Raw genomic sequence first — 21042 nt, 5'->3', positions numbered from 1 at the left:
GAAAATGGCACCCGTATGCTCTGCTGGGATAGTGTGGATTGGTACAGTTTTCATGGTGCTCTGCAACCCTCTGCGACCCTGGGTTTGAGGTTTATTTCTGGGAGATGGGGGGACGGTAAGCCTTCACCCCTGCGAATCCCTCACTCTGCTGTTTCCCGAATCTGAGATACTTATGAACTCAGCTTCCAGGTGCTTCGTCTCGTACTTTGCTAACAGCCACTCTCTGGGCTTGGTCCGATCACTGGCATCATTTTAAAGACACGGAAACTCATTCAGAACAGGGAGATGGGTTCCACAAGACCAAGAGCCAGCAAGGGGCGAGGCAACAGCTTCACGTCTCTAGTTTTATTTTCCTGGCCCAGCATCACTTTGGCCCGTGAGGTCCATCGTGCCCTGGACTTACTCACTCTTGCCTTCTCTATGGCTCTCTGGAGATTCTGTACCCAGCTGGCTTGTCGAAGCTGACTTTGGACCTCACAGAGCCTACAGGTCCACCAATAGGAGAATAGTCATTGTCTGGGGATGGATATGGAGAAGGTACAGGAGATCTGCCTTTGAGTTGTGGGATTTAAAAAGATGGATTAGGAGATCACTGGTTCTTTATTTCTTAAGAAGGGGCATCTTTTTCCTAAAAGTGGGCGAGTCAGGGAAATCAGCTCTGGGTAAACAGGCTGCGTTCAGTTTATGGCTGATCTAATTTCTGGTCATTGCTAAAGCCGTTTGTAAGGACTGATGAATTAAACAGTCACATTTGTCCTAAGGGTCTACTCTGTGCTCTGGGTGAGGTCTCTGCCCTCGAGGGTCTCAGTGATGAGTGTCCTCGTGCATGCTCCTACTAGGGGAGAGGCCAGGAAGATCTGATACAGAGAAATCCAGGCACACAATGTTAAGCACTTAACAGCGTGCCTAAAATTGTGAGGTTCATAGAGTGAAATAACCATTGTTTGTAAATAAAAAAGAAGCGGGAAAGGCAGAATGGGAGTTTAGGGATCACACGTTACCGAAACACATTTGCCATGGCAACCAGGGTTCTACAGCTTTTAATCACCCTCACAGAGAAGAGGTGCTCACTGCTGGAGGGAAGTGCCCTGGGTTTCAGGAACTGGCTCTGGGCCCAGTGCTGCCCCCTATTGGGTGATCTTGAGCACCGCACAGGGGCTCAGAGCTCTTGGCTGGGGGAGTCTTAAAGGGTAACCAGTTCAACTCTGTCCCATTCTGAACCTGGAAATCCCTTTACACCATTAGATGAGAGAGGCAATGAAAGGAAGGCTACTGTGGTCACTCCTGTCTGAGGACCCACCACGTGCCTCTCTACATAGAAAGCTGAGCGCCGAAGAACTGTTGCTTTTCAATTGTGGTGTTGGAGAAGACACTTGAGAGTCCCTTGGACCGCAAGGAGATCCAACCAGTGCATCCTAGAGGAGATCAGTCCTAAATATTCATTGGAAGGACTGATGCTGAAGTTGAAGCTCCAATACTTTGGCCACCTGATGTGAAGAACTGACTTCTTGGAAAAGACCCTGATGCCGGGAAAGATTGAGGGCGGGAGGAGAAGGGGACGACAGAGGATGAGATGGTTGGATGGCATCGGTGACTTGACGTACGTGAGTTTGAGCAAGCTCCGGGAGTTGGTGAAGGACAGGGAGGCCTGGCGTGCTGTGGTCCATGGTGTCGCAAGGAGTCGGACACGACTGAGCAACTGAACTGAACTATGTGCCTGTCCAGTCAGCCTGCATTCAAGCATCATGACAGTACCATGGGGTCAGATTTTAGAATCTTATTGCGGTGCCCAAGAATCTGGGACCCCAAAGGAGAGAAGGAGACAGAGAGGCAGAGACAGAGACACATACAAAGAAAGGGAGAGAGAGATTGAGAGAGAGAGCGTGTGCCGTTTATCTGGGAGTAGGTTTATCTTGGGGTAGGTTCTGGGTCCACCTAAAAGTTCTGGGATAAATAAAAGAAGAGAAGGTCAGAGAGAGCAAGCCTTCTGCGCTTCCTGCCACGGAAGAGAAGAGCTCTGGGACAGAACGTCGGCAGACAAGTGAATCGTGTCCCCGTGGTGTGGCCCCTGGCGCACAGTGGCCCTTCCCGTCTAGAAGCTTGGCCCCGCCCCAGTCCTGGCACTGGACCACACGCCACTTACCTCCCTTTTGGAAGAGGGGTTCCGGGGGGATGGTGGTGGTGGTTGTGATCAGTGTGGGGAAGGAAGTGTGTTGAGGCCTCTCATGGAAATCTGCTTCCTGGATCAAGCAGGGGTAACAGCATCTCTCTAACTGTTGCAGCGAGGCCTCCGTGAGCTATTGCACAGAAAGGAATTCTGTAAGCTGGGGCCTGTCGCATTCATGCACCGGGTGGCCAAGCATCTCACGGCCATGGCTACACCTTAGGCTGGGTGCCCCAGGCAAGTTTCCCAGCCCGGGGCAGTCGCTTCTGGGTCTCATTTGCACCTCTGCCCCTTGTCACGGAGACCGGAGATGCCCTGCTGAGTCCGCTGGTCCTCCAACCCACCGGCTGCGCTCCCAGCTAGGGACCGTGCGCCTGTTGGCCCCCCGGTCCCTTCTCCAGGCCTGTTCCCCACCCTCCTCTTCCTCTCCCTGTGGGTGCCCTGTCCGGGTCCCTCAGTTCTGGGAGTGCTGACCGTGGATGATCTCAGCTGTCTCTGTTCTCCAGAGGGATGCTGTTGGCTGAGGGAAGCCATCTCTGCCAGTAGACTATGCCCCCCACTTACCCCTAATTAGGTCAAAGCTGGACTTCAGCTGAATCCACATCCTTACTCTTTCCTCAGCCTCTGAGGCCCAGTCTCCGCTTGCAAGGAACTAAGACACAGTTCCAGGGAGAACCCGCTGGCTGTCTCTCTGGGGTCCCTCACCTTGTGCCAGACTCTGACCCGGGTCTTGGGGACTGATGTCTGAGACGTGCTCTGTCCCTTCAGGAAGTTTCCAGAGGCCTGGCTTTTAATCTTGAGTTTGTCCCTAATTGGCTGCCTGACTTCAGAAGGGCCCTCCCTTCTCTGGGGCTCTGTCTTTCCGTTCCTAAATCAAGGCATCAGGCTGCTGGGTGATGGCTAAAGCTCTCCGCCTGCTTCCTGTCTCAAGGACTGAGTTTTCCTTTCAGACAGGCTGTCTGATTTTCACGGCATCAATATTTCTCTAATCATCACCTCCTTTCATTTTCTCTGGGGACTGAAATGAAAGCTAACTGGTTTTTCCAGATAATACTTTCAACATTGTCACAGTCGATACCTTTGGATCAAACCCTGGTGGGGAAGAGGGCTGGAGGCCCCCTGCCACATATTCCCTGTGGGTGAGACCAGTGAGTGTCCCGCAGTGTCTGGTTACCATCCCCGCACCCCCAGCTCAACTCCTCTGAGCTGCAGATGCCCGTGGCCAGCGCCCCAGTGCATCCTGCCTCCCGCTCCTGAGGCGTGCTAATGAACGCATCGATTTTCCTATTCTGGACCACAACAGTTATTTCAGAGATAAACGCCTCCTGTTTGTGGTTATTAAATCTGCCTCGTGGTGGACAGCTGGGGCTGGGTGGGTGGATGGGCAGGCTGCTCTGGGTCAGAGTTGGGTGAGGGGAAATCGGCGATGGATCTCGACGCAGTTTCCAACAGGCTGCAGGACCTGGGACAAACCAGTCCTCTCTGGGTTTTGGTTCCCCTTCTGCGACATGGGAAGTGCTGTGCTGGGTCTGAGGTTCCAAAAAGAGTCTTTCTAAAGCGGCAGAATGTTTTGATCGCAGGGAATGTTATGGATAAGACGATGTAAGACAGATGAAAAGCAGGGGCTGTGTTTGTGAAGGGGCTGGGGGTGGAGGCCTCCTGGCCCACCTTCTCCCTGCTCTCTATGGAGACCTGGGCACCTCCAGGGAGCCCTAAGGCTCTGAGGAGCATATTTTGAAAACTGTCAACCTAGGTGGATGCAACCAGAAGGCTCAGTAAAAGTGAGGGGGAGGGGGGCAGGGAAGTGGCAAAAGGAAGGGAGGGACATTCTTGGCTCGACAGGTAGCTCAGCTGCCCCTAAGGAAGTGGCCCCCTGCCTGCTCTTCACTGAGCACTCACTTTCCGAAGTCTGACTATTGCCTTTTACCCAAACCCCTCCTCCCCTGCCCAATCCCAGGAGCGAGGCAACCTGGACCCCGTGGGTGGTGAAGGGCACCGACTCTCAGGCCAGTCAGATCTGGGTTTGAATCTCAGCCCAGTGAAGAAGTCTCTTTACTTCTCTGAGCCTCAGTCTCTGCGTCTGTAAAATGGAGATAATGACACCGAGCTAACGAGAGTTTCCCAGAGGCACCCTGCGGTTCTGATTCAAGGCAACCGCGTGCTTTTTAACTCTTTAGGAACAGTAAGAACAGAACTCGAACACTTTGTGGGCCACTCACAGATGAAGCACAGTGCTTTCGTCTCCTCACAGTTTTCCAGCAAGAGCGGGGTCAGTGATTTACTGTCCGGATGCACCAAGAGAAGAAGCTAGAAACAGCTGTAGGATTGGAACCCCGGTTTGTACGCTCTTGCTGCCACAGTGGGATCTGAAACTCTCCCAACCACCTTTTTCTGGTTGGGAAGTGCTGAGTCACTTTTTTGTTCTTTGTGAAAACAGAGGTCCGGATCCTTGGCCTGGAAAAAGAGGTTTGAGGGTCATCATTTGCATCTTTCTGTATCTGTATCACATTGCTTTGAAATTCCTGCAAACACAGGAGGCCCATCTTGTTCTTGCCTTTGTGGGCTGTCACTGGTCCCTGTGGCTGGTGAATTCTTCCCACTCATTGAACAACTGAACCCCTCATCTGTAGCAGTTCCTGGGTGATGTGCCGAGGTTGAGGAAGTCTACAGAATGCGATCCCTGCCCTCAAGGAACCCGTGGTCTAATAGAAGAAACACTGGAGGGTTAGAAAATGGCATTTGGATTGCTTCCAGGTCCTGGCTACTGCACACAGTGCTGCAGGGAACACTGGGGTCCATGAGTCTTTCTGAATTTTATGGTTTTCTCAGGGTACATGCCCAGTGGTGGGATCGCTGGGTCATATGGTAGCTCTATTTTTGGTTTCTTAAGGAACCTTCATACTGTTCCCCATAGTGACTGATCAGTTTACATTTCTGCCAACAGTGCAAGAGGGTTCCGTTTTCTCCACAGTCTCTCCAGCATTTATTGTTTGTAGAATTTTTTTGACAATGGCCATTTTGACTAGTGTCGGTGACACCTCATTGTCGTTGACTCACTTTGCTCTACAGCAGAAATTAATACAAATTGTAAAGTAATTATACTCCAAAAAAGAATCACGTAGAAAAAGAAAATGACCTCGAGCAGCGGGAGTTGTCGTGACCAGGGGGCTCAGAGAGCATGGAAAAGCCTGGAAGGCTTCCTGCAGGAGGTGGAGTCTCATCCTCCCACTGAAGGATAGGCCCTAGTCAACGGCAGCGGAGAAAAGGAGCCGGCAAGACTGAGAGGCTGAGGAGCAGCATGGGAAAAGGCCTGTAGAGGAAGGGGCAAAGGCATTCGGGGAACCGGCAACAGATCAGATGAGCAGAGGAGAAGCGAAGAGGGAGGGCAGAGGAGAAGCGAAGAGGGAGGGCAGTGAGATGCTGGCGAGGAGGCAGCGGTGTCCTGATCCTGGGGAGCCAGGGGGCTGCAGTGTGACCTAGAGGATGGCTTCAGCCACGGAAGCGTCTGTAACAGAATTCTGGAAAGGTCCTTCAGCGAGCTCTACGAGGGCTGCACTGGAGCAGGGGCCCAGAGAAAAGGCTGGGGGTCGGGGCTGCCCCCAGAGGGGGATAATGGGGCTGGACCAGGGTGGTGGCAGTGGGGTTAAAGTGAAGGGGTGCATTTAGTACAGTTGGGGAATTGGATCTCCGGGATGTGGGGCTCACCAGCTGCGGGGTCCAGCTTGGTTCCAGGGTTTTTCTGGTCTGTGTGATGGGATGGGTAGTGATGCTCTTGGCCAAGGTGTGAATCCTGGAGGAGAAAGGGGGTGAGGGGCAGGTAATGAGCTTGGCTTGGGATGTGGTGACTTTGAAGGGTCGGGGGCAGTCGGGTGGAGGGGTTCAGGAAGCCCTTGGACTTAGGGGTCTCAAGCTCTGGAGAGTGAGTTAGAGATGGCAATTTGGAATCATCAGCTCACACACTGAGAGAGTTTAGAATCCCTGGAAGAAGAAGTAGAGAAAGAGAAGGAGGCACAAGAAAGCTAGAATGGAGCTTCCCTGGTGATCCAGAGGTTAAGACTCCAAGTTTCCACTGCAGGGGGATGGGTTTGATCCCTGGTCAGGGAAATTCTGCCTACAGTGCCAGATGGGAGAGAAAAAAAAAGGAAGCCTTCATGCGCTTGATTGAATCAATTCATAAAAATGGTAAGAAGACTCTCAGGGAGACAGAACCCTTTTCCCGGAGTTTGTGATATACTTCCCTAACCTGATGCCTTTTTACAGAGCAGCATCTCAAGACTCTTCCATTTCAGAGTGCAAGCATCGCGTTCCCAGATATTCTTTCAGGACTGTTACTAAATCCATATCGCATTCAATTTCTTCATTTTACAGAGGGTAAAAAAAAAAAAAGAAAGAAAATAACTGTTCGTTTCGGTTACTATTTCTTTCTAACTATATTCCCTTAATGAGGCATTTGCCTGCAACGCGGTCTGTTATGTATTCTGTGTTTTATAAAAGATCTCTTGGGGAAAATAACCCAGGAAACACAATTTTTCGGCACCATCTCCTTTTATTAAGAATAATGAAAAGGAGACCAGAATCATTCTCCCAATCAAACACACTACTGCTCCCTCCTATTGGGGTTTTTATGGTAACGGCCAGGGAGTACGGGACCCAAGCGGCTGCCCCCACCCAGATGCGCATTCACTTCACGGCCATTCGAACGATCCAGTTGCGAGTACATTAAGGTGGTGTGTGTGTACATAAATATACCGGATACGCATATTTTCATATCACCCCATATCTGGATAAGGGTTTGGGATGGTGCAAGACCTTAAAATCACACACACACACACACACACACACACACACACACTAGGTTCTTTGCCCAGAAAAACCAATCATCCTTCAAAATGGGCAGAAAAAGCAAATAAGGAAATTAACCCAGCGGGGTGGCGGGGTGGGGAATACGAAAGAAAAGGCGGAGGAATGATCTCCTTAATTGGGACTCGGCTTGGGTTTACAGACAGAGCTGTGGGCCCTCCACACTCGCTCTGGGTGAGTCCGGTGACCTTCATGATGACCGCTGCCCGAGTGCAGGAGGCTCCCGCCCGTGGCTCCAGTCTAGACCTCCCAGCGTTGCTTCAGAGGTGTCGATTCAGCCACCCTCCCCGGGGTGTTCCTCAGGCACCTAAACTCAGCCAGTGTGAATCCGCACAGTGTTTTCTCCTGCCTCCCCTTTTCCAGTGATTACCTCTGGTCCTGGCTGTCTCAGTTGGTAGTTAATGGTTCCAGGTGGGGCCAGCCCTGGTTCCCTTCCCTCCCACTCCCCTTTAACCAGTGGGGCAGGAGGGCTCTGCTAGGCAGGCGCCGGATATACCGTGTGCGCACCATATATGTAAGGCAGGCTCTGTGCACTCCAGGGGGCTCACTGTTCCATCAAGAGGTAGAATCACCCTGTGCTTAAGTGAGTGGGGTCCAGAGTCAGAATCAGCCACAGCTGGCTCCATGCTGTCCCCTGGGTTTGCTGCCTGGCTCTGGGCTGTTAAGCATCAGTTTATTCATTTCTGAAATGGGGACAATCATAACAGCACCGCCCTCGTGGGGGTGGGAGTTTTCATCAGGTTTTAGTGCAATGCTTTATGTAAACCGCTGTCACAAGGCTTGAACAGAGTAGGAGTTTGATAAGTGTGATTCTTTTTTAGCATCAGCTAGGCTGGATGACGGTGAAAAAGGAGAATGAAAAAGCTGGCTTAAAACTCAACATTCAAAAAGCTAAGATCATAACTTCCAGTCCCATCAATTCATGGCAAATAGATGGGGATAAAAATGGAAACAGAGGCAGATTTTATTTTCTTGGGCTCCAAAATCACTGTGGACGGTGACCGCAGCCATGAAATTGAAAAATGCTTGCCCCTTGGAAGAAAAGCTGTGGCAAGTCTAGACAACGTATTCAGAAGCAGAGACATCACTTTGCTGACGAAGGTCGGTGTAGTCAAAGCTGCGGTTTTCCTAGTAGTCGTGTACAGGTGTGACCATAATGAAGGCTGAGCTGCAAAATTGATGCTTTCAAACCGTGGTGCTGAAGAAGGCTCTTGAGAGTCCCTCGGACAGCAAGGAGATCCAATCAGTCTATTCTAAAAGAAATCAACCTTGACTCTTCATTGGAAGGACTGATGCTGAAGCTGAAGCTCCAATATTTGGCCACTTGATGGGAAGAGCCAGCTCACTGGAAAAGACCCTGATGCTGGCAAAGACTGAGGGCAGGAGGAGAAGGGGGAGACAGAAATGGTCGGATGGCATCATTGACTCAATGAACATAAGTTTGAGCAAAGTCTGGGAGATGGTGAAGGGAAGTCTGGCGTGCTGCCATCATGGGGTTGCAAAAGTTGGGCACGACTTAGTGACTGGACAACAAAGGCTGAATGACAGAGATGGCCCCGTCTCCCACATCTAGTCTCCCCTTTTACCAGAGTAGTCTTCAGTGATAGATGTGGCTTCCCAGAATAAAGGTATATTTTTCAGCCTCCTTAGTGGTTTGATATGGCCAAAGTCACTTCTGGAAAGCCCTCATAAGAAGATGACAGCTTTTTTACCCACTTCCTTAACCTGCTGCCTGGATTGTGGATGTAACACCTGGAACTGGGGCAGCCATCTCGGGGTAGGTAGGTGTTATAGGTAGGGTTCCCTGAGAGCAGAAATGGAGATGGAGTTTAATGTGCAGCAAATTTACTGGGGAGTGGCATTGGTGATTACACTCATGGAAGAGAGAGGGGAGAAGCAAGATTGGGCAGAGGGAGGGGTCAGTTTTGATGCAGGCGGGCCTCTATACCCTTCTATACCTTTGCTATAATCAGTCACTGGATGTGGGCCACCCGGATGGGGCAATGCCTTGAGCCAGCAGCTCTCTCAGCTGGCTCAAGGAGATTCTTAAAGGGCTGACCATTGAGGGCTGTGTGCTGACAGCATCCCCACGGATTGGGCAAAAAGCCTATCTTGGAGGAGGGGCTTGGGGTAGACAACTCTTTGTCCATCTTAGTAAGTCACTGTTAAACACAGTAAAGCTTTCTGCCTTGCTTGTGTGACAGTCACAGGTATTCTTGGTCTAGCTGTGACTCAGGGACACGGGCTCCTTCCATCCTGTGACTCTATCTTCATCTAGCTCTTCAGAATCCTTTTGTCAACAGGCAGGTGAGAAAAGAGAAGAGAGGGCTGTTCTGGATGGTTCTGTGAACAGATCTGTCAGGGACAGTTCTGTCAATTTCCTCTGGCCAGAATTCACCCTTATGCCCTCATCAAAAGTCTGCACTTACTGGGAAGGGAGCCTGGGAAATGTCGTTTAGCTGTGCATTTGGGAAGACAGAGGGTTTGGAGAAGGCCGAGCCAGTCTGTGGGCTTTCCTGACGGCTCAGTTGGTAAAGAATCTTCCTGCGGTGCAGGAGACCCCGATTCAATTCCTGGGTCAGGAAGATCCTCTGGAAAGGGAACGGCTACCCGCTTCCGTATTCTGGCCGGGAGAATTCCAGGGACTGTATAGTCCATGGGGTTGCAAAGAGCTGGACACAACTGTGTCAGAGACTATGAAGAGGAGGGTCCCATTCTGGGAAAAGCAGAGTGGTGGCCCAGAAGGAACCTGAGTCTGCAGGGACACCAATACACCCACCTTGGAAAACTTACTTCTGGGCTTGGTTCATGTGGATCAGACACAAGGGCCTACCTTTGCTAAGCCTCTGTTTTGTTCATGATCTAATCCTAACTAAACAGAGAGAAAGAAAAGTGAGGAAGACAGGGTAATGGGTCCTGAGACTGAGCAAGCACAAAGAAATAAGAGCTACTTCAGCCCATGGGATCATGGAGGGCTTGTTGGAGCTGGTGATGTCGGACCCAAAGAGTTGAAGAATGAACATGGTTGACCAGTTGGCAAAGCTGATGGTGAGACGGTACAGTTCCAATCAGTGAGCCAGACTGAAGGCATAGGCGGTACCTTGCAAGAGTCTAAAGATTGAAAAAGAAATGCTTTCCTGATGGAACATCATGAGAAAAGAAGGTCCTAATGAGGTGGGGAGGGTGGCCATTTTGCTCACCTGGCACAGAAAAGACATGAATAAATGAAATGAAAGGATGAACATAACAGTGTGTGAAAAACTTCTCGAACAACCCCCCAAGCAATCTGACAGCCCATCCTTCCCCCCAGAGCCCGTAATCTCCCCTTCCTTACCTGTTTTAGCAACGTGTGATGCTGCTCTCTGGTCACCACTTGGTGCATCTGACTCTTCCCTTGACTTCAAGGCCAAGGACGTTGTCCCATCCATCCTTATGCCCTCAGCATTTAGCCCAGCCTGGCGTGGAGAGTCCTAAGCAAATGTTTGCCAAATGACGGAACAGACGTATTTAGTCCATTGTGTCACAGACGGCTAGAAAAGTCCTGAAATCTTTTTCCTCCCATCTTCTGCTAGTCCAGCTCCAGACATTTAGGGGGTGCCTGTGATAGTCCTGGCTCCTTGTTAGTGTGGAGGGGAGGCTGTGAAAACAAGCCCTGCACTTCTCTGGCCTTTGAAGCTTCCCCAACCAGCTGTCTCCTTTCAAAATAGCCCTCACGGGAAGAAAGATGAGATCTAATTCAGCGGATTCCCACCGCTTCCATGTGTGAGCCTGAACTTGCCTGGCCCTCACACGTGGGATGCTGTGCCAGGGGTGGTCCAGCCTAGGCAGACCAAAGCATCCTGTCCCCCCAGGTGCTGCTGGGACAGTGCTGCTCCAAAGCTTTTGAATTGGAAGCTTCAAATCTGCTTTTCCCCGTGTCCAACAGGTCTGATCCAGGTACCACTTGCCATTCATTCATTCCATTTCGTAAGCACTAGACCAGGCTTTGGCTGGTTGAGGGGTGGGGCTCAGGACTTTAGAGACTAAGGAGTAACAGATGCTCCGTCCACGGTGGCTCTCACTCTTGCCATACATGGTGGCTTCCTACCGCAAGCACCTGTGATGCTCGACTGCAGGCTGGCTCTGGTGGCTGGAGCAGCTGCCCCCAGGGTGGCAGTGCTGGGAAGCCATCAAGCGCAGATGTAGAATTGCTCCGACTTTCTCTCCCATCACGTGGCACCCCTCTGGGGCATATCCTCACTGGCTTCCAGGATCCCCAGGGGAAATAAGCCTGAGTGTCACCCTGCTCATCACTGCACCTTCCTCTCGCTCTTTCCTTGTGTCCTGTCCCCATTCCCCCGTGGGTGCCTCCTGAAAAAAAATTGGCTTCTGAGCCAACTCCTTGCACTCAAATCCTTGTCTCAAGGTTTGCTGCTGGGGGAACCCAACCCACCTAAGATATGGAATATCTGTCTTACTGAGTTGGTCTTCTAACAAGGGTGCAGGGTGTTTAGTTACAGGACAGTAAAGCAGGTCCTGAAACAGGGGAAGCCCAGGAGCTAAGAGAACACATAGCATGGGCATGACTTTGGTCCTGGGGAGGTCTTTCACAGGAAGTGGCTTTAAGCTGAATCCATAGATTTTCTCTCTCTTTTTTTTCTTCTGATCTTCCGCACCCAGTTCTGCAGGGTTAGAGGCAAATTGCTCCCCCTAGAGTTGCCCTGCACATTCTCTGGGATTCCTTCTGAATTGATTTGGCTCAAAAAGGGGGTGAGAGGAGAACCAGAGCTTTTGGAGGGCCCTCTGTGTTGCAGGTGCTGGCTACAAAAGTGATTGATAGAAGCTTGTCTCATCTGCTTCTCAATTCAGTCCTTGGGAGCTGGTGTCATGGTTCACATTTCAGACATGAAGGAATGGGCTCAGATGAAATACTCTTGCCCACAAGCACACAGTCAGGCAGGGCCAGGGTTCTGCCCAGGCTGATCCTAAGCTTGGAGATGACCTGGAGGAGGCAGAATTATTCCAGTTTTACTGATGTGATGAATACAGAGGCTCACGGAGCAGGCGCGATGGGTGAACTGGGCTCTGAACACGCCGCCTGCCTGCGGGTCCTCTGCCCGCTCTTCACATCAGGCTGCGAATCAGAAGGAAGACCTCAACCACTCCGGGGAGCGCCCACCACGCACACACCCCCTGCAGAGCTGGGACAACTTCCGGGCATGAGTGACGTGGCAGTAGCTTCATGGCCAGAGCACAGCCCCGGACCTGAACTTCCTGCATTCAAACCTTTGCTCCTAAATTGACAATACGCTCTGAAGAAGACACTTACCTTCCCTGCACCTCCATTTTCTCATCCACGAAATGGGGGACAATAATAGTAACTACCTCATGGGGTTGTTGTGAGGATTAAATAAGATAATATAAGAAACGTGACCAGTAGCAAGTCCAAAACCTTATGCAATCAGTAAAGCACTATGGCTGCAATTTGCTTAATATTTGGGAGGAACAGACCCTGAGCTGAGATAGTGACAAGATTCCATCCCACCCTCACGAGTCGGTGAAGTTGGTATCATTAGCCCCCGTTTTGCAAAGGGAATGCACAGAGCACAGAGATGTTAAGTAACTTGGCTAGAGTTGCACAGCTGGCATCGGGGCTGAGTGGCCTGACTCGTGACTGGATCTCCTGACCACTGAGCATCCTCCTTCTTGGTCCTGCACGGTCTGCAGCTGCCATTCAGAGCCTGATTCACTGAACCCCAGGCTGGTCTTCATCCTGTACGTCAGCGCCTGGCCCAGCATCCTCCAGGCATCTGAGGACAGCTAGGCAATTTTTCTAAGCAGCATCCCTGGCTCCCACAGCAGATTGCTTCTCTTGTCTCATCCTGGGCTGCCGACAGGACCGGCCGGAGCCGGAATCGTGCTATATCCATCCCGAGTCCCAGACGGCACAATCTGGTCCTCATCTCCTCTGCTGCCTGTCTGTGGGGACCCCCACAAATCTTCCAAGGGTGCCTAGCCACACCCCAGACCCATCTTCCCGTCTCACCAGTGCTTCATAGCACACCCATCTTTTAAACTCTGGGTCCTGCTGTAATATTAGGGCAGTAATTTATACACTTGGCTCCTGAGCTCCTGGCTGTTTCAAAGGCATTGATCACCCTGGAGCACTCATACATGATTCAGGCTTACTCCTCCAACTCCTCTGCCAGCTATTGATTCCAATGACATTATTTATCAATTACGAAAGGTTTATTCCTCACTCGCTCCCGCACAAAAGAATCCGTGCATTTATTTTACAGCATGATTTATTGACACGTCACCATGCATTACATGGAAAATTGAATTTTTGGAGGTTGGAGAACCTTAGGAAATTTCATAGGTTCAATTAGACAGGAGAATATCAAAAAGTTTAATGATATATTTTTCATCCATTTGCTGCAGGGATGGGAGGGGAGAGGCCTAGGGGCCAGGTCAGCTTGGAGCCCCAAACTGCACAGGTATGCCCCTAAAGATGAAGATCTCCTGGCTGGAACCCTCTGCAGATACTCAGCTCTGGCCTTCTATTTATGACTCTTGAGGTCAGAATATTTCTTTAAGGTAGGTTAACCCTTTGTCCCCAGAACAATAAACCTTTCCTTGGGCAGATCTTTCCTTGACTCTTCTTGGTAGAAGGAAGCAGGGCCACCTGTGGCGGCGAGTCAGAATATAGGGAGAAACGTGACGTAACATTTAGGACCCATTTGCATCATCTTCCTGCCCATCAGACCCTGGCTCAGCTGCGAATTCCAGGGGAAGCCTCCCCATACCCCCTGGGGGGGGTCAGGCCCCCACTGCAGGCTCTCACGACACTTTCACTGTTTGTGTGTGTATTGCTGTGACTATTTGATTAACATCTCCTCTCAGACCGGGGCTCCCCAGGGGCAGACCGCAGCACTGTTCGTTGTCAGCTCAGCGGGACTACTGTTTCTTTCCACAGCCTGGAACTTTGTTTTCCAGAATCCCTCTTTCTGTAAGGCTGGGGCTAGAGTTTACCAATAGGAGGAAGCTGTACGAGCTCTGGGCGATGCAATGAAACAAAAGCCGCAGCTGTTGCGGTGCAGGGAGGTGGTGGCTTCCCACACGCTTCCCACTTAGTCCACTGAATGTCGTGGCCGCTTAGCCCTCCCATGGACTCTGGCTTTTCCACCTGTTCCAGTATTTGGGGCTGAAATTTTTCGTGCCTGCTCCTCTGATCCTCCGTCTTCAGCCTTCTAGACCTCCACTCCCGAGCTCCTCCCACATACGTGTGAATCCGAAAACCCACACTAAACCCTTTATTCCTATCATACTGGCGGTAGTTCCATTTTCCTGATGGAGCTTCAGACTGACCCAGTGGCAGACGTTGTCTGCTTTGCTTTCCTTGCATTCTTTAAGGTCAGGTGTATAATAGACGTAGTGTGCCATCACGGAGGTTGCCTTTAGTTGATGAACAGACTCTCCCTCTTCTCTGAGTGGCTAACTCCTACTTGGCTCTTAAAGCTCACCTCCTCCAGGAAGCCTTCCTTGATTGCAAGTGTGGGTCAAGGGCACCCCCTCTGGGCTCCCGCTATGGGAGCACACACATTGTGCTGGGTTATGGGCATCTGTTTACTTGCTTATCTGCTGGACTAGATGACGAGCTCGTTAAGGCTACAGGTAAATCTTAACAGCCCCCTGTTTCTCCTCTTCTAGAGTGTCTGGCACATGAGGGATCCTCAACGGAGGTTCATGGATGGACTTCATCATTCATTTTTCTCTCCGTCATTGTTGTGTGTAAGAATGGTATGTCTGGGTTACTAGAGCCTTTCACATCCATCCTCTTTGTTGACCCACACAATAAATCCTTAGGCTGGGTCGGTGGTGACTGGCCTGGGGAGGAAGTGAAAGAAAGTGAAAGTGACCCAGTCATGTTTGGCTCTTTGCAACTCCATGGACATGGGATTTCCCAGGCAAGAATACCGGAGCGGGTTGCCATCCCTTTCTGCAGGGAATCTTCCTAACACAGGGGTAGAACCCAGGTCTCCTGCACTGCAGGCTCATTCCTAACCATCTGAGCCATCAGCTGGCTTCGCTGGGAAGGAGGACGATACAGCCTCAAGAGTGGGGTCCGTCCGGAAGGCGAAGCACTCAGAGCTGGAGGGGAGGAGCCCACTTTGGAAAGAGCATTAGGAAAAAATCAAAAGAGGAACAGTCCTAAGTTACGTATTTGGAACTAATATAGTGATGATCAGGCAAACTGAGTATTAACTAGGCAAACGGAATCTCCAGTTTTAGAACGCTAGGATTCAGGATTAAAATCAGATGTCCGAGATGTTTGGAAATGACAGATCATTTGCATCACTAGAGCTACCATTTACTTAATCAACTCTGTTTCCTAAAACGGGCTACAGATTAATTTATATCCCTTTGTTACTATGACAAAGACACACGTCGCTTGCTGCAGATACACTTTGAGGAACAGATTCATTCCCAGAAGGCTAGTCTGGAAGCACATTTCTCTAAAGTGAATTAGATTTTTCCCATTGATTGACATGATTAAATTAAAGATGTGTTCTCCTGGGAAAAGTTGACCAATAAATGAAATTAAAAAAAAATTCTTTTTTAACTCAAGAAAAGATTAGGGAGAGGAGTTGCAGGATATTGTGGATGTGGTGGTCCGTTGCCAGCATCGCGCTGGCTGGGGGCTACTGTCCTCGCCATCTCAGTTACTTCAGGACATACTTCTTTATAGTGCATAAAGCATTTCTTTCCCAGATGTTATAAACTGGGCAAAGTCAGCCAGAAAGGGTAGCCAGCATTTATTGAGTCCTTATTCTGGGCTGGCTACTAAATGAGGCACTTTTTAATGTTCACACCCACTTTCTGATGGAGCTCTTAGGCTTATTTTAGAGACAGTAGCTCTGAAGTTCAGAGATATGAAGCCATTTTCCTGGGCTTCTACAGAGGAGTCTGTCTAACTCCAAAGCCCATGCTTTATGAGCTTCATAAGGATGGGAAGCAGAAGGAAACAGAATCCAAAGCCACAGACAAAGAATCGATTGATTTTCTGTTCCTCTTTTGCTTGGGATCTTGCTCCCGTATTTAAATATGGGAGTATCAGTTGCCTATACGTTCTCTCGAAGTAAGATAAAGCTATTGCTTTGTGGGTACCTGGTCCCACAGGCCCGATGGCTGTGTGCTGGGAACACCCTTGTTTCCACCTTTAAGTGCTGTGGTCTTCCTGACACATTCCAAATGCTGCCAGGTCTCATGAGACTCAGGGGAGCACCGCAGATGGGCTCAGAGAGGCAGCAGGAGTCCCGAGTTTCCGTCTAGGGCCTGCCTCTCCCTAGCTGTGAGGTCTTGGGTAAACCTCCTTCCCTCTCTGGGCCTCAGTTTCCCTTCGGTAAAGTAAAGGGCTGCCCTGGGGATGTTCTGTAAGGCCACCCCCACCCCCGATCTGATTCTCTTTACTCCTTTGAGTCTTTCTGAGTGCTCTCAGCATTCACACAAAACCAGGAATTGACCGCACGCATGGAGAAGAATTGATTGGCTATTTTGTGTATTTAACTGCTGGCATTTAAGCTGAGAGATATTTCAGGTTACAGAATGTTGTTTGCAAACATAAAAAAATGCCATAAAATCAAATATATGCAGCCCGTACTCACAGCAGCACCAAATCCAGTATACAAGCAGTTGTCAGGCTGCATCGTTACACACTCCTGATTGAGAACAAAGCCTCAACAGTTTCAAAGGCAATTTTCATATAAAAATTGATTCTCTTCATGCTTTTCTCGTGGTTGGAATTAGAGAGGATGATGGCTTTTTTTTTTTTTTTAGGGAAATAAGTTCTTTAGGAACATGAATTTTGATGTTTAAGCTCAGATTGAAATTTTTGAATTGAATGCACCAATGGCAAATGTGAATTGGTCTAGAAAACCCCAGAGATGGAGGCAGAGCCTTCAGTCTTATATTGCACAAAGTTAGTTTATAAAATGCCTTCGCATACTGTCTCAATTGATCTTACCCATGACCTTGGCAAGTAAAGTAATAAAACCCCATTCTATCAAGGGGGAAACTGAGGTTCCCAGAGGAGAAGTGACTTCCTCAAGGTTAAAAAAGTGACTTCCTCAAGGTATTAGGTGACTTCCCTAATATTAATTAACAGGCAAACCTGTGGCTTGACTCAGAGACATCTGACTCCAGATTCAGTGATTTTTCAAATGAAATAATATTTATTTAATAAGGTTTTATTGAGTGTCTACCATATGCTGGGTATTGTTTCAGGTTCTAAGTCATAGAGTTGCTGCTCTAATTAAATTTACACATGAATACTTTAAATAAGTAACTCCATCCTTGCCAATGGATGCCCTGGTATCTTTAAATTTTTTGAAACCCCTTCTAGGAAACAGAAGTCACACACTGCTTTGGTTCTTAGCTGTATTTCTATCCCAGCAGTGGCCAAGTGTTTCTGGTTTTCGATGGATTGAGTTAATTCACTTCTCTAAGTTGGTTTCAATGTCTTTGTCTAAGAGCCAGCACGGCATGTGCACTGTTGTGCTGGAGTCCAGTGTAATGTGTTGTGAATGCCAGGAGCGTTGGGGCGGGGCTGCTTCATGCAGGACTCGTGAGCCCCCCTGGGATTTGGGGTTCACCTTAGAGAGTGAACAGCTGTGGCCCTGGCTTCACTCTGGGAGGATCCTTCTGGGCAGCGTGGTGGGTGCGTTTGGGAAAAAGAGGGGGTGAGACAGAGGCAGGGAGGCTGAAGGGATGCTGTTGAAATAATCAAGGTGAGGGGTGAGGAGCCCCGAGCAGGCATTCATCACTGAGGTGGAGAGGAGCAGGAAGACCCAAGACTATTTCCACGTTCACCTCCCTGGGACTCACCAACACATGTGATGGGAAGGGAAGGAGAATCTGGGGAGACCGCCAGCTACTGGGGACTTGAGGAAGCTCAGTAAATAGCATCTCCCCTCCTGCTCAAGTTGTGAATCAGTTGGGAAGTAAAGCAAGAGGCCAGCCATATAGAAATGAAAAGCTGGCTTCCGCCACTGTTCAAGCTGGAGCTGAAGGCTGCGGCTTGCCTCTCAGGCAAGAGAGACGGGGCCTGCAACTTAGAATCAGGAAGTCCTTCCCCTGTGCAGCGATGGCATGCCTTATTTCTGGAGGCAGCTTGCTCCCAAGAGGAAGGAGAGAGGAGTCTGGGCTCCAGGTACCCCCGTGACCCAGGAGTGGAGTCAGTGATGAGTGGAGCGCAGCCAGAAGGTTGCACTACGGGGCTTCTCCCTCACGGCAGCAAACATCAGGAGTGGGAAAAGCTTGGGTTTCCGATCCGCATCATTTCCTTAGGCGGCAAATGCAGGCTGAGGGGGGTCATTTGGGGGAACTTTGGGTTTGTGAGACTGTCTCACCCACTGGAGGTGGCTGGTGGCCTGGGTAGAGTCCGAAGCTTGGGCACGACTGGAGTAGAAGCTTTGGACAGACAATAGTAGCTGGAGTCACGATATAAAGGAGGGTAGCTGGACGGAGAAATGACACTGTCGAAGGAGGAGAGAAGAAGGCGGAGGGCAGTGTGGGAGGGAGTGAGGCTGAGCAGAGGGAAAGCAGCTGGAGAAGGAGGCGGAGGAAACGCAGAGAGGGGGTGGACGGAGCACGGGAGGACTGGGGGCCAGCACAGCAGGAAAAAAGAGAGAGAGAGCTTGACGAAGGGGCAGAAACAGACCAGAAGCTCGAGATCCTGAACGGTTTGAATGTGCAGTCTGTTTCTATTGTTTTCTAGCTATGTGACCTCCAGTTTGGTGCTTAACCGATGGTAACCATGACGATGATGGTGGTGGTGGTGATTAGGGTGATGCAGATTGATGGGCGTGTCTGCAAGTGTTGTTAGAGGAGTATTAAGCTGGGCGAAGTCCAAAAGAGTAGGAGAGCAGAGTCTACCCCTGTATGGTCCATTTTGGGGAACAAGACTAACATTTAAACAATTAGATTTCTTTCCCATGACCTCACACTTTACTTCCCTTACACACTTGTTCTGATAAGAAAGGGTTTTTTTTTTTTTTTTTTAAATCCCCAAACTAATATTACAGACATGGAGGCGGATGCATATGTAAGGAAGTTATTAAAACTGCCTTGATTTTAATAAATTTACCACCAGGTAGCAATCTCTCAATGTCTCCTCTTTCCAATTTGCATGTGTAACTGGCGTCTCGTTAAAACATCATTAAGCAGTTGAAAACCAGGAAGACATAAACAGACACAGAGAAGACACAGAGGGGGCTGGGGGGTGAGGCTGTGGGTAGCGGGGCAGAGGACTTCCATGCATAAAACGCAGCAAGATATTCAACCGGGTTATTCAAACCCAACCTGATTAACAAGTGAAGGGAAGCAGAGCATGCATAGATCCTGTTTACAAACTGGCAGTTACAAGGCTTGTGTGAAAGTTTCATTTTCCTGGAATGACTGGAAATTGCAATAAAAGCTACTGTCAGTTTTCCTCGGCTGGCCCATCGTTTATGTCAGCAGGAGAGATTTTCTTCAAAGGATCAACATAAGAGGACAAGTCCTATGTGCCCGGACTTATCACTAGTCTGGTTTCTCTCCTGCGGCCAGGTTAACTTTTGGCTTAAATTTTTTTGGTGTGTATGTATATTTTATTGTTATAAAAGTGATACACACCCATTGTTGGAAAAAAAAAACTATATGCAAATATTGGGTCAAACTAATCTCTTTTTTAAATGATCAAAGATTATAACTGCACAATATTGAGATGCGTAGAACACAATACAATTCTTAAAGGACAACTGCTGCACGATGTCGTGTTAGCCTCTGCCACAGATCACCATGAATCGCTCGCAAGCACACCGTGTCCCCTTCCTCCTGAACCCCCTCCCCACCTTCCTTCCCCTCCCGCGCCTCTAGGGGGAGCTCTGTGTTTTGCAGAGCAGGGTCTCAAGTGTTACCTATTTTACATATGGTAATATGTGTGCTTCCAAGCTCTTCTCTCAATTCGATCCACCCTCTCCTTGCCCCACCATGCCCACAAGTCTTTCCTCTATGCCTGTGTCTCCACTCGGAGAAGGCGATGGCACCCCACTCCAGTGTTCTTGCCTGGAGAATCCCAGGGACGGCAGAGCCTGGTGGGCTGCCGTCTATGGGGTTGCACAGAGTCGGACACAACTGAAGCAACGTAGCAGCAGCAGCAGCAGCATCTCCACTGTTGGCCTGCAAATAGAGTCACCAACGCCATCTTTCTAACTGATGTATTTTCACGAAAAGAGCTCAAGCTTTGGAGCTAGGCAGGTGTGGACCCGCCTCTTGGCTGGCTGCGTAACTGCTGTGCGACCAGTGTGCCTGAAAGAGAGGAGACCATCCCCATGTGAGTGTGGGTGAGATGATCAGCTTAAAGACAATTTAAAAAGGAAACAATGAGTTTCCTTCGTTGTTGAAATGGGGCCTGATTCTACCTACATACCTACAGCCTGGTGACAGGGCATAAGCGAAATATTACATGTGAGAAGTTCAAAAGAAATCTATTCAGTCATTGCCAGTATTCAACAGACTTCGTGGAAGAAGCAGAATGGCTGGAGTTTGGAGGAATCGTGGGCACAGTGAGAGTATACAAAGAGTGGGAGAGTGTGCCCCAAGCTAGAGATGGGGTGGAGACGGGTCTGCTGAGCTGGGACAGTGCAAACATGAGACACGAGGAAGACGCTTCTTTTATGGGCTTCAGACCATAATGCTGGGTCTTCCCATCTCTTTTGGTTGCCCAGTCCCTCTCAGTACAAGACTGGAATCCAGGTCAGGAGGCTCTGCCTGAATGCCATGGCTCCATCTTTTCATGGGCAGCAGGCAGGGCCAGTTTCTAAGGATTTGTAAACCAGGGAGTGGGGCTATTGCCTGCCTGGAGATTGGTGTAAATTTGACTTTAAGAGTCTCTCTCTTCACACACACACACACACACACACACGCACATGTCAGAAGCAGATGCTCAGAGTTTGTGGTCTAAGGAGAGGGAGGATTATTCCAATTATTTGGGGGAAGGG

The sequence above is a fragment of the Capricornis sumatraensis genome, chromosome 6 (assembly GCF_032405125.1).
Source record: "Capricornis sumatraensis isolate serow.1 chromosome 6, serow.2, whole genome shotgun sequence".
NCBI classification, from domain to species: Eukaryota; Metazoa; Chordata; class Mammalia; order Artiodactyla; family Bovidae; genus Capricornis; species Capricornis sumatraensis.
This window is presented reverse-complemented; position numbering follows the sequence as displayed.